The sequence below is a fragment of the Boleophthalmus pectinirostris genome, unplaced genomic scaffold, assembly GCF_026225935.1.
Source record: "Boleophthalmus pectinirostris isolate CB_2022bp ecotype Guang Dong unplaced genomic scaffold, ASM2622593v1 HiC_scaffold_1, whole genome shotgun sequence".
Lineage (NCBI taxonomy): Eukaryota > Metazoa > Chordata > Actinopteri > Gobiiformes > Gobiidae > Boleophthalmus > Boleophthalmus pectinirostris.
In genome coordinates, this window is record NW_026570970.1 from 3,483,112 (window position 1) to 3,493,903 (window position 10,792).

The window sequence follows — 10,792 nt, forward strand, 5'->3', positions numbered from 1 at the left end:
GTTGGGTGTTTTATCGAGCTGTGGTCTACTGGGTCTAACAGACTTAAGGCTGCAGTGAGCCTCAGTCTGTCCCAGCCCCAGTGCCTCCACATGGGCCTCTGTCAATGTGCGTTCACACCAGAGCGTCAAAAAACGCCCTCGACGTCTCTGTTTGGACGCCTTTGCATTTGAGTTTAGACGCCCCCGACGCGCATCTTTGACGCCGTGAACCAACGGGAGAAAAGTACTTGACGCTCGTTCGTTTCCCTGGAGACAAGAACCTGCTCTTTTCCTGAAACGATGTCCAGACCAGACTGAGAGACTTTAGTGTTTTTATGACGTAAAACCATCAGTGGAGGAGATCGACTCGACGACTACGACGTGTTTAGATTTATACTCCACTAATGACCCTGGTCTAGTCTTGGTCTAGTCCCGGTCTAGTCCTGGTCTAGTCTTGGTTTAGTCCCGGTCTAGTCTTGGTTTAGTCCCGGTCTAGTCTTGGTTTAGTCCCGGTCTAGCCCCGATCTAGTCCTGGTGTAGTCCTGGTTCAGTTCTGGTGTAGTCCTGGTTCAGTCCTGGTGTAGTCCTGGTTCAGTTCTGGTGTAGTCCTGGTTCAGTCCTGGTGTAGTCCTGGTTCAGTTCTGGTGTAGTCCTGGTTCAGTTCTGGTGTAGTCCTGGTTCAGTCCTGGTTCAGTTCTGGTGTAGTCCTGGTTCAGTCCTGGTTCAGTCCTGGTGTAGTCCTGGTTCAGTCCTGGTGTAGTCCTGGTGTAGTCCTGGTGTAGTCCTGGTTCAGTCCTGGTTCAGTCCTGATGTAGTCCTGGTTCAGTCCTGGTGTAGTCCTGGTTCAGTTCTGGTGTAGTCCTGGTTCAGTCCTGGTGTAGTCCTGGTTCAGTCCTGGTGTAGTCCTGGTTCAGTTCTGGTGTTGTCCTGGTTCAGTCCTGGTGTAGTCCTGGTTCAGTCCTGGTGTAGTCCTGGTTCAGTCCTGGTGTAGTCCTGGTTCAGTCCTGGTGTAGTCCTGGTTCAGTCCTGGTGTAGTCCTGGTGTAGTCCTGGTTCAGTCCTGGTGTAGTCCTGGTTCAGTCCTGGTGTAGTCCTGGTTCAGTTCTGGTGTAGTCCTGGTTCAGTCCTGGTTCAGTCCTGGTGTAGTCCTGGTTCAGTTCTGGTGTAGTCCTGGTTCAGTTCTGGTGTAGTCCTGGTGTAGTCCTGGTTCAGTCCTGGTGTAGTCCTGGTTCAGTTCTGGTGTAGTCCTGGTTCAGTCCTGGTGTAGTCCTGGTTCAGTTCTGGTTCAGTCCTCGTGATCCTCTTGGTGATTGTGGTGTATATATTTATTCTTCATTAATGTTTGTGGTTCTGTGTCTCTGGATACTCATCCCTGATTTGCTGACGCGGCGCATGTGACGCGGAAAGTTCAGTATTTTCCATTTTCTGGGGTCGACGCCTTGGACGCACATCTAGAGCGTCGACGCCAAAACGTCCTCGACGCGCCATGTCCACAGAGACTTTACACAGAAACTGGACGCTTAATTTTCTGTGTAAATGAAATGTAAACGATCGTGGTGTTTGTAGCTCGGTGTTGGTAAATTCAGGACAACTGTCACGTAATTACAGCTGATCTGCTCTTTATGCTGCTTAGACTGTTCATGTTTATCAAAGGTGTGCTGCTCTATTTGTCTACTTTGTGTTCATGTCTATACAAGCTTTATACAGCGGCAAAACATCATCACACTTCATTCTGAGAGAAGGCTGAGGATGGAGAACTATCACGATGTGGTGGGACAACTAATCAAATATTTTCAAGAGCGGATAAATCTGTATGTAGTGGTCATCTTGGCTTTTAGCTACCACTTCCTCTTTGAGAAAGACCTGCCCTGCACCTGCAAGAATCTACACCGAGACTGTCCTGTGTACATGCTTCTGCCATTTTTAATAATTCTGATGGCTCAGCTGTGGATGGACAGAGTCTGTCAGAGGGGCTGTCGAGGCCGCTCCTGTAGCTGCTCCAGTTGCTGCTGCTGTTTCATATTTTCACGTTTGGGCAGTGCGATTTTTGTAAGTGGTATTTGGCCCGTCTCAGTTCTGATAGACGGAGACTGGAGTGCCTGCTGCTTTAACAAAACAGTCCATGAGATCTCCTGTAAGAACGAAAGCCAGCGCACGGATGAAGAGCGAGCCACTCTGAGAGATCAAAGATACCTCCAGGGTGAGTCTCTCTGTAGCTTAAGTTTATATGTGAAGAACTGCTCTTATTGTCTGTATCGGTCTGTTTGTTCTCCTTTGTTTATTCTCTTTGGCATTTCTTGCATCATGTATCCATAACACCTTTGAGTGGGCACGAAGAGGGGACTGGCAGGAGATAGTTTTGGAGGAGGAGAAGATTGTTTCTGATTAACTGAGGGAGAAGGCTAAAAAGGAGATGAAGATCAAACTGAACGAACTCATAGAAACACGAGATTGGGCAAAATGCTTCACTGTTGGAGACGAAATCATCAATAGACCTCCAACTCCCCCAGTGCCCACCTCTGGAACAACCTCTGGTACATCACCAGTGCCCCCCTCTGGTACAGCCTCTGGAACAGCCTCTGGAACAACCTCTGGTACATCACCAGTGCCCCCCTCTGGTACAGCCTCTGGAACAGCCTCTGGTACAGCCTCTGGAACAGCCTCTGGAACAGCCTCTGGAACAGCCTCTGGAACAGCCTCTGGAACAGCCTCTGGTACATCACCAGTGCCCCCTCTGGAACAGCCTCTGGAACAGCCTCTGGTACATCACCAGTGCCCCCCTCTGGTACAGCCTCTGGAACAGCCTCTGGAACAGCCTCTGGTACATCACCAGTGCCCCCTTCTGGAACAGCCTCTGGTACATCACCAGTGCCCCTCTGGAACAGCCTCTGGAACAGCCTCTGGTACATCACCAGTGCCCCCTCTGGTACAGCCTCTGGAACAGCCTCTGGAACAGCCTCTGGTACATCACCAGTGCCCCCTCTGGTACAGCCTCTGGACATCACCAGTGCCCCTCTGGTACAGCCTCTGGAACAGCCTCTGGAACAGCCTCTGGTACATCACCAGTGCCCCCTCTGGTACAGCCTCTGGAACAGCCTCTGGAACAGCCTCTGGTACATCACCAGTGCCCCCTTCTGGAACAGCCTCTGGTACATCACCAGTGCCCCCCTCTGGAACAGCCTCTGGAACAGCCTCTGGAACATCACCAGTGCCCCCTTCTGGTACAGCCTCTGGAACAGCCTCTGGAACATCACCAGTGCCCCCCTCTGGTGCAGCCTCTGGAACAGCCTCTGGAACAGCCCAGTGCCCCCCTCTGAGACAGGGACAGCTTGATGTACCCCCTCGTGACCCTTGTGAGTCTGAGACTGAACCTTTACTTGAGCACATGGAAGAAGAGAAAGTCTAATACAAACATGTAGGAGAAACTTTGGTAGTATTTTTGATAGTTATGGATAAAGTTTTCTGTCAGAAAGGAGCCAATATAACTAATATAACGAGAAACGAACATGGAAACTCTAGTTCCTCAAACCATGAAAGGAGGAAGTAGAGAAATCTGTTTAACTTGTTTGTATTTCTTAAAAAGCAGAGTGGAGCACCAAGCTCTCACCTAAAGTGTTAATGTAGTGAGACACATGACTCTTTATTGTGCGTTTGTGAATGATAAATGTTTTATAATGAGATAAAGACAGTGTGCAGTGACCTGATTTTTGTCAAAGTTTTGCTTTTACAGTTCACTTTATGGGGGAACTGTGATAATTCTGCAGAAATATGCAAAAAGTCAAATTCATCCAATCCTAAATCACCTAACTTTTTCTATATTTGATAAATCTACACATGGTTTGTGTTTTTAAATACAAATTTTAATTGCGAATTGTTAAATTAAAACATATCTCACAGCTTGATGTTGGTGGTGTTTCTTTCTCTCTGATGGAGATCAAGGTTATAAATATGGCTCATGTTTCATTTTAATACTGGAGCGACAGAGACACTGTTGTGAAAAGCACTAGGCCCTACACCCAGTGATCCAAGTACCAAAGCTTGTCCACTGGAACTTACATCTAACTAGACAGAAAAACAGATATTACAAGTGGCGAAATATCACCAGATATATATGTAATATTTCTTATTGTCACTTGTTTTGAGTTATTATGGTGTGAACATATTTAAACGTCCTCTTGTACGTCTTCTTATTTCTTCTTATTTATTTTTAAAGGGACAGCACATATTAATGAACATTTAAGTACAGCAAAAATCACACACAAGTACATAACACCAATACACCCACTGTACAAACAACACAAAGGTGTCCGGGTTTTCACAAACGGAAATATGGTCACCCTACACACTATACAAACAACACACTGTACACACACTATACACACAATTCACTTCAGACAGTTCATTTGACATTTGAAGTGAAGAGTTAAAGAGTTAAACCAACAACCCCTCAAAATAAAAAAAAAATTATTTGGTTAAACATGGAGACATATTTGACCATTGAACATCATTGTTTTAAAGCTTTACTAAATGCTGTAGTGTTGAAAGTTCTTGTATCTGAGCTGCTCTGTGTTCCATGTTTGAGCTGCTCGATAAACAAAAGAGAGCTGTGTGAAAGCACTTTTCCTAAACAGCTCAGAGCAGTCGCCTCTAGAGCTGCTCTTGTTGTCCAATTTGAATTTCTTTTAACAAACTCCTTTAGAGGAGGTGGAGATTACTAAAAACTTTGTATATCAAAATTAAAGGTTGTATGGAGGATTTTTTTTGTTGTTTTTTGTTTTTGTTTCAAATTATCAGTGAAAGTTTAAAATACCATTACAGAGATGCAGCAGCCTTGTAATTATGACCAAAAAAAAAAAAAAAAAAGAAGAATGAAAATCTATCAACTGTGGACGTAGTGATGCCAGATAAACATCAGCCAATAGATAACAAGGCTCCCTCTTTATCTATTGGCTGTTCGGTTGTCAATCAAACTCCCTACTGTAACTGACTCACCGGCGCGCGGGGATTATGTGGTTTATGCAGTGGTTCATAGAGGCTTTTTCAAACTGTCGCTTCCTCGCATTTCGCACAAAGTTCGTTGCGATGGCGGACGAGAATCCACGACCAGTTCGTCGCAAAAGAAAGTCAATTTTTGAGGTCGCTGAAAGAAGAAGAGAAGGGGAAAAAGGAGCGGAGACAAACTGAGGTGATTCTTGGAGATTCATTCCAGCGATGGCGCGAATGAAGCAGACGAAGGGTCTAAAAACTGATGCATCAGTTGCTAAATTACTTCTAGACAGGTCACTTCAACAGTAATTCTGAACGCGCTGGATGTAAACAAGAGTGATTTCTAGAGTCAGGAGGCGGGAGGAGGAGGTGTTTCTACTTGTGGAGCTGTGGAGGAGGAAGGTGGTGTCACACATGCACGACATTTGAAAAAGGACTGTCGCTGTATTTCTCTTCCCTTAAAAAATCCTCTATACAACCTTTAAATCTGCATATGTGATTGTGTTGTCCCAATTAAGGTTACGTTTACACTGGAACGAATCACTGTATCACCGTACTGGAAATGATTAGCATCCAGACGCGTCGTTTCTGTGTTCACAGTCCTTCCCTATCCACACAGCTTTGCGCATATTTGTTTACATTTACAGCAACGAAACTTAAAACCACAACTTAAAACCATAAACTGAGCGCTCAAAAAACAGCTCGCTCCTTGTGCGCTGATGTGGTTCAGCTTCTGTCGGACTAAAGGACACGACTCAGAGGAATATGAGTGTTCTTTCTGTGACAGAGGGAAAGTTCTGCTGATGGTGAGTCTGTTCTGTGTTTCTGTCGTGTTGGAGATGGTTACATGTTAAACTTTTCAGAGATTATACGTCTGCAGGTCGTACACACAGACACACGTTTATATGAATGGACAGATATTCTAGCCTCTTAGTGTTGTTGCGGTGAATTACTTTGCAGGTGCATAGACCTTGACGCAGATCCACAAATCAAAAACGATGGGGACAAAGCGACGGCGGCAGAGTGCAATGAGTCGACGCAGAACTATACTTTGCCCTTTACCGTAAAAACGCCTGAAACGCTAGTCACATAACTAGGCTGGTGTCACGTCGTCACAACGTCACAACATCATCACGTCACATGGGCGGTAAAAACAAGGAAATGAAGCACCGTGTCTGAAGTTGCAGCAGCGGATTTCGAGCCGAGGAAGATGGCAAGTGTGAAAACAGTCTTTTCGTGGACCGTGTACTAGCGAGTAGTTGTATCTCCGCTGTTTCCCGTTTCTCTCTGGTTTGTTTAAACTGTTTTCCGCAATAGCGTCACATGACCGATGTCACGAACCCAGCGAATCAGGAAGGAGCAAGTCACAGTGACGTGGTCCAATAAGGACGCGACTAGAGCTCCTACGTTAGAGTATCAGTGTTTTCAGGCGTCCACACGGTGCTGGATCAGATCTGTACTCAGATGAATTCGTGGGAGTTGGAGGCACCAGATCGTTCCATCTCTGGAGCCGTTTTCCATCAGATTAGTGTGAACGAACACTGCATCCACAACGAAAACAACTTGAATACGAACTAGTGTGGATGGGACCTGAGAAATATTTATTTGTCACATATTCTGTAACAGTGATAATTATTGGGATTTTTGTCTATTACCTTCAGTGCTTTTGTATAAATAGTTTCAGCTAATTTAAGTAGTTTCGCTTGTCAGTGTCCAACTAGTGATGCAATAAATAGATGTGGCAAATTGAATTGAGTTTGTTGTTAGATTATTTCTTATATGATGAAAATTTGATTAACTATATTTGAGTTTAGTCATTGTTCTTTTTACATGTTGTGTGAACGACAGTTGTGGGTTCAGTGTGACTCCCAGATACTTCACCTCATGGACCAGTTTCAGTTTTGTTCCAAGCACAAATATGTGTGCATCTGTATCCATGCCAGGTTTTTGTTATTTTTTTGGAGAAAAACAAACCAACTGACTGAGATATTAAGATGCGATTGTGAATGTTGTAGCCAGTTTGCTCTGACATAGCACCTGACAGGTCGTGTGCACCTGACAGGTCGTGTGCAGCTTACCGTTTGTTTTTAGAGTAAACATACAAATCTGCATCATCAGACGGCATTAGATGGACAAATTAATGTACACCCTAAACAGCAATGGACCCAGTATCGAGCCTTGAGGCACACCAAGATTGGTACGAGGTACGATTGGAGCCAGTTTAAAGTTATGTTTGAATGAAATAAGTGAGTTTTTGTAGTAGCGTGTGATGGTTCACAGTGTCAAATGTCTTTGTTAAACAAACACTGCACCAACAACAACACCGCCAGCATCAGTACTGGTCTTACTGGATGTTTTCGACAAGGTAACATAAAGCAGTTTCTGTGGAATGGTATTTGCGAAAGCCAAACTGCATTGGGTTTCGATTGTAAGGGCTTGTATTTAGATGCTCAGTAAGTAGCTCTGTGACCCATTTTTTAGTTTACTGGTAAAATATTAATTGACCTACAGTTATTGATTAAAGTGGGGTCTCTCTGTTTGAAGATTGGCGTAATGACTCTAACCTTCCAGGGACTTTGAAAAATACCTTCTTGAAGAGATTTATTTATAATATTTGAACACATTTTTGGCTCTTGAATTCTTGAGATTACAAATGATCCTGTCCACAGTAGATTCAAATACTTCAGTAAATGTAAGAACTGGGGCCATGATGTCAAGAGGCTTTACCTGCTGGGTCACATTGTGTACTGTGGCTGACTGTGGTTGACTGTGGTCCATTTCACTTGGATTATTTGTTGTTTTGTAACTGAACTGTAATATTAAAATCTGACACCTGCTGAGAGACAAACAGCCACTCTGCCATTTAGTGGCAAATACTCGCTTTACCCAGACTGACACTTACTGTGTCATATGTTTTATTTATTGTCTATAATTTGAAAAGTATACTGTAAATTCTGCACTAGAAGCCACTACTTTTTTCTCAGGCGTTGAACCCTGCAGCTAATGAAAGGATGTGGCAAATGTATGGATGGATTCTTTGTTTGGCACATTATCCATTCATATAAACCAGGGATGTCAAACATATGACCCGGGGGATGGATCTGGCCCCCCAAGACCTTTAATCTGGCCCTTGGCTGATTTTCTACAAAAATATTTTAATTATATTTTCTATTAAAATATCAGTAATTTTCTGCAGTGCTGAGCACAGCAGCATCTCCAGCGTCTCTGTTTACAAACAAGTTCATGTTAAAGATTGTGTTGAAATTTTATTTTTCTTAAAGTTGCAGGTTGTTCATAATATTATAATATTTAGTAAAAGAAAGAGCTCATCAATTAAAAATGATTTATGTAATAGATTTGTGTTTCTCTGCACAAATATTTGAACTTATTGATATTTTTGGGGTTTATATGACATGAGTTTTCTGATCCGGACACTTTGGATCAAAGTCGTTTGGACACGTCCCCCGGAACAAAATGAGTTTGACACTCCTACTGTAAATGAAAAACTCCCTCCTCTCCAACCAAATGATCCACCACAGAGCAGCTTTACAACATCCTATTTCATCCAGGCCATTTTTGATTTAAAAAAAAAAAAAAAAAAAGTTTAACTCCTCCACAAAAGTACTGAGCATTTTTTGAAATATATTGGAGTAGAAAATATCATATTATATGCAGCCTTCAGAGGAAGAGTCAAAGGAATAAATTATCTGTTTCTGAGAACTCCACTTTCCTGTTTATTTGTAGTTGTAGTTGCTTTTTCTTTTCTTTTTTTTAACTACAATTACAAGTGATAGTGACGATTCAGATTATTTTTAGGATTAAACCCACTGGATTTCAGCAGGATTCATACAGTTCCTCGAAGTACTAAATGTGCAAAAAAACAAAACAGTCTTTCAAAAATGGCCTGTGTGAAATGGGACATTGTAATGCTGCAGCAGCATCACATCCAGTGTTTTTGTAATGAAAAATAAATCAGCATTACAGTTGTTAAAGTAAAAGTTATGTTTGATTTGAACCTTACCTTGTGGTATTTCATTGTCAACTCTGCCCCCATGTGGACAGCTAATGTAATGCACTTTCCTGATCACACTGTTTGTTTTATTGTGTTTTGGTAACTGCAGGGATCACGTCACATCACAGGTTTGTGTCTGAGGCCTCCTTATGTCTCTGTGGTTGGATCATTCAGGAGCAGATCTTCATCCAGGATCTTGATAAGGAACATTTAGCAGGAGTTTGAGCCTGTTGAGAGTGTTTAAAGATACAGTTCATTTTCTTCAGGGTGGTTAGTTAAGATCAAATAAATTATTAAATTACAAATCAAATTAAAAGTGTCTTGTCGTCTCCGGGCGGGTGGAGAGTCTCTGCCTCAAGTGGAGGAGTTCAAGTCTGTCGGGGTCTTGTTCTGGAGTGAGGGGAGGATGGAGCGTGAGATTGACAGGTGGACAGGTGCAGCGTCGGCAGTGATGCGGTCGGTGTATCGGACCGTTGTGGTGAAGAGGAGCTGAGTCTCAATTTAGCATCAGTCTCCGTTCCTCCCCTCACCTCTGGTCATGAGCTCTGGGTAATGACTGAAAGGACGAGATCGACGATACAAATGAGTTTCCTCCACAGAGTGAGGAGCTCAGTCACATGGGAAGAGCTTGGAGTAGAGCCACTGCTCCTCCACGTGGAGAGGAGCAGCTGAGGGGAGGACATCTGTTCTGATGCCTCCTGGACGCCTCAGGAGGTGTTCCGGGCATGTCCAACCAGGAGGAGACTCAGGACACACTGGAGGGACTTAGGCTGCGTTCAGACTGCAGCCTGAAGTGATCCAAATCCAATTTTTTGGCCCCTATGTTCCTGTATCTGATCTTTTAATGTCAGTCTGAACGACATAGATCTGATTTTTTCAAATATGACCCAGGACACTTGGATATGTGCTCCTGAAACCGATACATATCTGATCTTTTGACATGTGACTTCAGTCTGAACGGCTAAAGTGCATTCATCCACCTACACGTTATCAACAAGACACAAACGTCACTATTCTGCGCGAGGAGAAAATTGTTAATGAACTCCATGTCACTGAAGTGAAGCACATCTCCACTCACCACTCTTGGCTCCGTCTCCACATCTACACACGTTCCTTTCAATGGACTGGGGCTCGAAAAGTGAACATAGTGTGATTTCCAAAGTGAACATAGAGTGATCTTTGAGTGTTCAAGCCCCTTGACTCTGCTTCCAAAGGAGGAGGTTTATAAAGCAAATGGTGAGACTATGAAGGACAGTAGACACCAGTTAGACTGAAATATACCACAGTTTAGATAATGGTGCCAATGGAAGATCATGGTGTAAATACAGCTTTTGTGTCAATGTTAAACTGAGATGCATGTGGAAGATTTAATTTCTCTTACATTTGTGATCTCCTGGAACTTTGAAATCCTGATGTACTGGTTTGGTTTGACCAGTGTCAGGTCATGGTCCACTTGCTTTGTGTATTATCTGGAGAATGATCTTTGGGTGTGTCTGTGTGACACAGGTGTGTCAGAACACTAAAACACCAAACTTGATTTTGGTCATAAGGGAAAAGCTTGATGAACTCAAAGCTACTGATTTCAACACCACTTTGACAAAAAAATAAGTATAGTAGGCTAATCAATAATCATTGTCAACACGAAGAGTTTTCCTGTTTGGGACATAATGTGGTCTGGTGGGTTATAATATAATGTGCCTTTTAAACTGGCCAGGGCTTTAATACCTGCTGTGTAATCCAGTCCAGGCCATTTTAAATCTAAGACAAACAGTCAAGAATGTGGGCGGTGCTGAGAAGGATCCATTTTCAAATCTGA